This window comes from Haemaphysalis longicornis, unplaced genomic scaffold (assembly GCF_048455015.1).
Source record: "Haemaphysalis longicornis isolate Haplotype H1 unplaced genomic scaffold, Haemaphysalis longicornis Haplotype H1 scaffold_1, whole genome shotgun sequence".
NCBI lineage: Eukaryota > Metazoa > Arthropoda > Arachnida > Ixodida > Ixodidae > Haemaphysalis > Haemaphysalis longicornis.
The window spans coordinates 319,847,844-319,855,131 of NW_027526203.1; the positions used below are offsets into that span (position 1 = coordinate 319,847,844).

At 47.9% G+C, this 7,288-nt stretch overlaps 1 non-coding gene across 1 annotated transcript; it reads right to left on the reverse strand.

Moving 5' to 3' along the window:
• Positions 1 to 3,903: 3,903 nt before the first annotated feature.
• Trnat-cgu (transfer RNA threonine (anticodon CGU)) lies at positions 3,904 to 3,976 on the reverse strand. The gene has a single exon. It is a non-coding gene; the product is annotated as a tRNA-Thr (tRNA).
• Between the last annotated feature and the right edge of the window lie 3,312 nt (positions 3,977 to 7,288).

Below are 7,288 nucleotides of genomic sequence, written 5' to 3' on the forward strand. Positions count from 1 at the left end.
GCTCAGGGTCAGTCTCGCGAAAAGCTGGTCGTTTCGGCTCACCCCGTCTCTTTCGTGAATAAACAAGTCCAGCCTTCTACCGGAACGCGGACTATCTCCTTTACAATATATATATATATATTGTGAGGCCGTAGATAGCAGGCGACCAGACCGTGGCTTCGTAGCTCCTTTATTCGGAGGCGAGTCGACTAGAACGCAAGATGGCGATCAGGCCCCAGCACTGATGATGATCTCTGAAGAAGCGGGCTCGTCGATGATGATGAGCTTGTACAGGAAATGAAGAAGTTATCACCTCAAGCCGGTGGTGATGATAGTGGGCAATTGCTACCTATGGTGGCATACCGGCTGTAGCCTCAAACAAAGCTCACACTAAATATATATATATATATATATATATATATATATATATATATATATATATATATATATATATATATATAGATATATAGATATATATATATATAGATATATATATATATTCATTCGTCGCCGTCCATACCGTGTGTCCTCGTCTGAGCGGAAAATCATACGTCAGAACGTCGACGACATGCTCAAGAGAAATATCGTATATCGTTCACCCTTCATCGAGTCCCTGGTCTTCTCTTGTCGTTTTGGTGCAGAAAAAGGACGGTTCTGTAGGATTTTGCGCGGAGTATAGGGCACTGAACAAAATAACGCGCAAGGACGTATATCCAGTGCCTCGCATTGATGATGCCCTAGGCACTTTACAAGGTGCCGAATACTTCTCGAGCCTGGACCTCCGCTCTGGGCACTGACAGGTTCCCATGCACGAGGCAGACAAAGAAAAAACAGCTTTCGCCACACCCGATGGTCTTTACGAATTTAACGTGATGCCATTCGGGCTGTGTAATGCTCCAGCCACATTCGAGAGAATGATTGATACAGCCCTTCGTGGCATTAAATGGAGAACCTGCCTCTGTTACTTCGACGATATAGTCGTTTTTTCCTGGACTTTTGACGACATCTAAAGCGCTTGGATGAAGTGCTAACCGGTCTCACCAACGTCGGACTTCAACTAAACACGAAAAAATGCCGATTCGCGAGAAAGTTCATCAAGGTGCTCGAGATGTTGTGAGCAAAGACGTAATTCGCCCTGACCAGGACAAAATTAATGCTGTAGGCAATTAATGCTGTAGGCCAAAAAGACCTCCGCAGCTTCCTTGGGTTAGCTTCCTATTTCCGGCGTTTTATACGTAACTTTGCTGTCCTTGCTTCACCCCTCCACAAACTTCTTGCATCCGCTGCCCCATTTGTGTGGTCTGAAGATTGCGAAGCTGCCTTTCAAAAGCTCAAGCATGCCCTAACATCTGCGCCAGTGCTGCACCGTTTTGACAAAACGGCAGCCACCCTCCTACACACAGATGCCAGTGGACATGGCCTTGGTGCCGTGCTGTTACGATGCAACGCCTCCTCTGTGGAGAACGTTGTGACTTACGCAAGTCGTGCATTGACACCTGCCGAACGAAGCTACTCAATCACTGAGCAGGAATGTCTTGCAGTTGTCTGGGCTGTACAGAAATTTCGTCCATACTTGTACGGACGGCATTTCACTGTGGTCACTGACGATCATGCTCTCTGTTGGCTTTTGTCGCTCAAAAACCTAAATGGACGGCTTGGTCGCTGGATTTTGAGGTTACAGGAATACGACTTTACTGTGACATACTAGTCTGGCAAGAAGCACATGGATGCGGACGCACTTTCCCGCTGCCCTGTGTCTCCAGAAGATGATTCGCCATCCAATGCGGCCCAGGTCGTCTTACCAATGGCACCTTTGGACGATATAAAGTTCAACCTTATCGAAGATCTACCGTTCCTTCCACGTGCAGACCGGTAGTGCCGAAACCTAATTGATCAACTTACCGGTTCGACGAAGCCACTTAACAACTGCTTGCGCCGCCAAGTGCGAAAATGTCGACTTTTTGACGGTGTTTTATACCATTATAATTACGACCCTACCGGTGACAAGTGGGTTGCCGTCGTTCCGCGACCTGTACAGCAGCATATTTTGAGGGTTTTTCATGACGACGCTACTGCCGGACATTTAGGTTTCCACAAGACCTACCACCGCGTGAAAAGTCGTTTTTTTTTGCCTGGGCTTTCCACCAGTGTCGCCAAATACTTCGCCTCCTGCGCACTCTACCACCACCGTAAACGGCTAACGTCACCTCCTGTTGGAATGCTACAACTGCTACCTTGTCCGTCAGCACCGTTCGAAGTCGTCGGTATAGACCTGTATGGTCCTTTGCCCATTTCCACAGCTGGTCATCGTTGGGTTGTAACCGCCATTGATAATCTAACCCGTCATGCCGAAACCGCCCCTCTTCGGACTGGTTGCGCTATAGAAATCGCCAAGTTCTTTTTGCGCTCCATATTTTTGCGTCACGGACCTCCCCGAGTTCTTCTGAGCGACCGCGGAAAAACATTTCTGTCGGCTACTCTTGCGAACGTTCTTCGTGCCGCGGACACCGTTCACAAAACTACGCCCAGTTATCACCCTAAAACGAATGGTTTGACTGAACGTTTTCATCGAACACTATCCAACATGCTCTCTTTGTACATCCGACCGGATGACAGCAATTGGCACACAATTCTTCCGTTCGTAACATACGCCTATAGTTACGCAGTTCAGAGCACCACTGGTTTTTCGCCCTATTTTCTTGTTTACGGCCGTCCGGCTCTCCGTTCTGGACTTATCTTTCTTGTCGGCGCCTGTTGACTGCACGGCCAGTGTTCCTGAGCAATTCGCTTCCCGTGTCGCTTACTGCCGCCGTCTCGCCCGGATGAACAAAGAAGCTAGTCCAAATGACCGCAAGTCTGGGTACGACGAATCTCGTTGCGACGTCACGTTTCACCCAGGGAACGCGGTCTTGTTATGGACTCCTGTGCGTCAATCTGCCCTCTCAGAAAAGTGGCTTTCTCGGTACATCGGACCCTATACAGTGCTCGAGCAAACCTCTCCTGTAAATTATCGCGTCGCTCCAAACAGTGCCGCTACCGATCGTCGCTGCCGTGGAACAGAAATCGTTCCCGTTTGCGGCTGAAGCCTTATGTCCAGTGGTCCGACACGACCTCGACAGCGGCCGGGTGACCGCTTTCGAAGAGGGGGAGGGATAAGTGTGAGCACAAGCAGAATCTACAGTCCTGGGACAATCTACTGTGCTGGGACAATCGCCGTGTTCCGATAGGACGCACTATGGTCATCGCTTCATCTTCATCATCTCGCCTTCTAGCATCATCATCACCGCTTACTGACCGGGTCTTCCTGGGTACTCGGCTCTCGGAATAAACCGTTCCCCTTCACGAGTCCTCGACTCTCTACGTATATATATATAGCGAATCAGAATAGGAAATGAGGGGCTCGTTGAAAATAAGACGGAAATAAAGTTTGGCAGTCAAGAAAACCTCGGAAAGCAAAGGGGAGGATATGGTCGGTCATTGAAACAGATAAAGAATTTGGAAAGAAAGAAAGTGGAGAAAAAATGCTCGCCAGGTGGGATCCGAGCCCCACCATTCTCTCGGGTATTTATGTTAAGGTATTTTCGTTTACTGCACTTGGGGGTGGTAGCCAGCGCCACTCGGACTACTCGGGGTGAAGGGGACCTTCTTTTTAACCCCCGGGCCGTGACTCGAGTGCCTACGACATGTCGAGAGTGGTCGACCAGCGTTGAACTCTCTTAAGCTACCTATGGCACGAAGACTGCCAAAACAGAGGCCCTCACTATGCATGTAGCGAATCAGAATGGGAAATGAGGGGCTCGTTGAATTAAGACAGAAATAAGGGTTTGTAGTCGAGAATGCCTCGGAAAGCAAAGGGAAGAATGTGGTAGCTCATTGAAAGAGATGAAGAATTTAGTAAGACAGATAGGAAGTGGAGAAAAAATGCCCACCGGATGGGATACGAACCCACGACCTCCAGAATACGCGTCTGGTGCGATGACCACTACGCTACCGGCGGGGCTGTTTCCTCTCTACTCGCGCATTTTTATCTTATAAGATGTGCTTAGGGATCCTGTCCAACTCTTTTCATAGCCATTTTTGATCAACCTTGGAGCCATTTTTTCCTTCCGTTGGTGTACGCTCCTCTGTGAGTGTGATGACAATCACATAAGGGTGCCTTCAGTGTCAATGCCTGGAAACATTTTTGTTCATTAATATTTTAGGTAGAATAACTCATTTTTTGACCAAAATAATCGAATAATCGTAATAAATAGATGGTGTTTCTTCGCATAGCAGTTTTATCGAGCCTTGGTCAATCCCTTCCCGTGGGTGTGTATGCTACTCTTGGTGCGTATGAGCGTAGTGCAATACAGCGTAGCCATCTGGGAAGCCAATCACAATGTTATGCGAAACGCCATTCATCACTAATTGAGCGATCTCCTAACGTAAAGGTGATGCTATGAAAAAAAAAAAGAGGCTGGTCGACAGTTCCAGCTGGGACTTCTTCCTGAATAAGGTGATGCTTCGGGAGTTCATGAATTTTTAGGAAAAGAAAATTGTACACAATTATTGAGAACTGTCTACTAATCCGTAACTATTTGTACGGTGCTTTTCTGTTTCACCTACCTAACGTTTCTTTGGTGGCATTGAATTAACACGTTGCGCCTCATTCAGCCGTTCAATGCGACCGTATCAAATGAGCGGGAACGCCGCCCAAACGCTGCTCCTGGTTTTTCCAAAACGCAGCTACTATTTTTCCCCTTTTAAGTGCGAATGCACTTTATAAGCGACCCCAAACCATCCACCGCCGGCGGCGGCGGCGTCCGCAGCGCTCCTCTATATTTAAAAAAGAAACAGCATCCGTCGCCAGGTTTCGATCCGAGGACCTTGCGGCCGCAGCGCGACGCTCTACCGACCAAGCCACGGACACGACGCTGATATCAGTGTTAGTGACGCGTTTTATATCTTTAACGCATTCAAACTACGTCGTCAGCGGCGTGCGTTGGCGACTCAGCGGCGTTATAGCGGCTTGATAACTGCGTGGTGTACACGTGATACTACAAACCCGATGGAAGAGATGGAAGAGAAGGCGGCGAGGCGGTGGGCTGCGGGGGCCGAGCGCAAGCGCCGCAAGCGGGCCGACAACCGTGCATTCGCACTTTCACATTCTCCCCCTCGGGGAAATGCGGGAGAATTTTTTTGTTACAAATTCACCCGGTGATGGCGAGGCCACAGTTCTTTAGCGCTACCACGGGTACATTATCATTTCATTCTAACATCATACCTACCAAACAGTTATGCTGATTTATAATACTCAGCAGCCCTACAGGAGGCTTCTTTGCACACTCACCTGTAATGCGAGAAAGCTTTGAAGCCGGCCTGACTATTGACACTAAAAGAGTAGTGCTACATACATACAATAGTTTTTTTGGTGAGAGGAAAGGCGTGATCACCCGATGGAGAGGGGACGTTACTAACTATAAATCATTGAATTAAAATACTAGTTTTCTTTTTGATAATTTTGTATATATATTTTTTCAAATGTTTCTTATCGATTGTGAAGCTACTATAATGACTTATGTTTACACTAACAACTAAATGTCGCAGCTTCGACAATTACGCGTTGCAGTTACAGTAAATTTTGCTGGGGTACTCGTCAAAGAATGCTTACGCATTAAAAACACAAAGCTTGCACTCACTAAGGGGCGAAGACAGGCAAGAGCAGACGCTCAACATACAACTCAGCTTATCACCTCCTTTAAAGGAACCCTGCGAGAGTTTTTTGAATTTTTTTCAAATCTTAAATGCTTGTAAAACGTAGTCACCCAACACACCCAGAACTTAGATTTGGGGGTCGCAAAGAACCTCAGTCAAAAATTACTGCCCTATGCCCATCAGATCACTTGAAAACTCGCTCAAAAGATTTTCCCCTCTTTCCCGGTCTTGACGTTCTTCAACCGCCCGAATTACGTCACTAAGGCCATGTAGCAGCTGTTGGCCGGTTTTCCTTCAGTTGCAGCAATGAACGCTTTTCGATAACAACTTTAAAAATAAAGTCACAAAAACAAAGCAGAAACGGAAGGCGTATCTGGTGCGACGAGCAAATCACACAGTGCCGCTACGTGCTGGCGATAACTATAGCTTTCGTAGCGCATTCAGATGCGAAGGAAAAAGTGAAAACGTTTATCGAAAGTGTTGCAGGGTCCCTTTGTGTCGCCTTTCAAGCCTACATTTTCAGGGGTAAAGCAAACAAGTGGGAAATAAAAGAAAAATTACTCCCACCTCCCCTCGCGGGAACCCCTGTGTAGATGCGACGCATAGGGGGTTCCGTTGTTGTTTCCGTTAGGTTGATTCTCCCATCGCGTGAAACGTGCCCTCAACCCCCTGCCGCGGCTATGACGCAACGTGGCGCGGCTATCACGCAACACAATCCAACACAATCCACTTTAATCCAATCCAATCCAATCCAAATCCAATCCAATCCAATCCAAGCCAAGCCAAGCCAAGCCAAGCCAAGCCAAGCCAAGCCAAGCCAATCCAATCCAATCCAATGCCCCTCGCGAGAGAGTGTTCGCTATCGGAGAGGAAAGGGGGTGAGCGGCGGAGAGCGCAGCTCGCGCGGTGAGGAGAATGGGGGAGGGGTGTGGACGGACAACGACAAAGCCGTATGGAGGTACAAGGCGAGTGAATGAGATGCCGTCGCATCTAAAAAATACAATTATTTTTACTGGTAACTGTTTATAAAAGGCTGGCTGAACGAGAGAATTCTTGGCATGTTAGAGCCAACGAAAGAACGCTGACGAACATCTGGTTAAGTGAAACGGTCTAATGGGCTCCATGAGTGGTTAGCGCGTTTTCTGATGAAGGAACATTGGCTGCCGCTAGACTGTCAGCCGAAACTTCTACAAAAAAGCCACCGTTTTCAATTACTACTTTTTATCACATAATCGTGTACACGAAGCCTATTGTTCAGACATGATGTACTATCGCGCTCAGCAGGGCCTACAACTCGTGAGTACATACGGGAGTGCCCTGGAAGGTTGGAAAGTGGCCGATGGCCGCCGTGTGTCTGAATTAATGAGATAGGTTTCCGGTGTTCCCCAATCAGCCTGCCAGCCCACCCTCCGCCTGCCTGCTCCCTCTGATTGCAGTTGCTCTCGTTTTCTTGTGTTTCGCCGTGCCACATTACGGATGAACAAATGCCCTTGCATCCACGAGCCAATTCTGGTATTTCTCCACATCAGTGAGGTTGGATTGTCGTATCGTCGACGCCTCCGTTTAACAAATGTAATGTGCGCAAGGCGGCTGCTATAATTGTTTGGCTACAAAC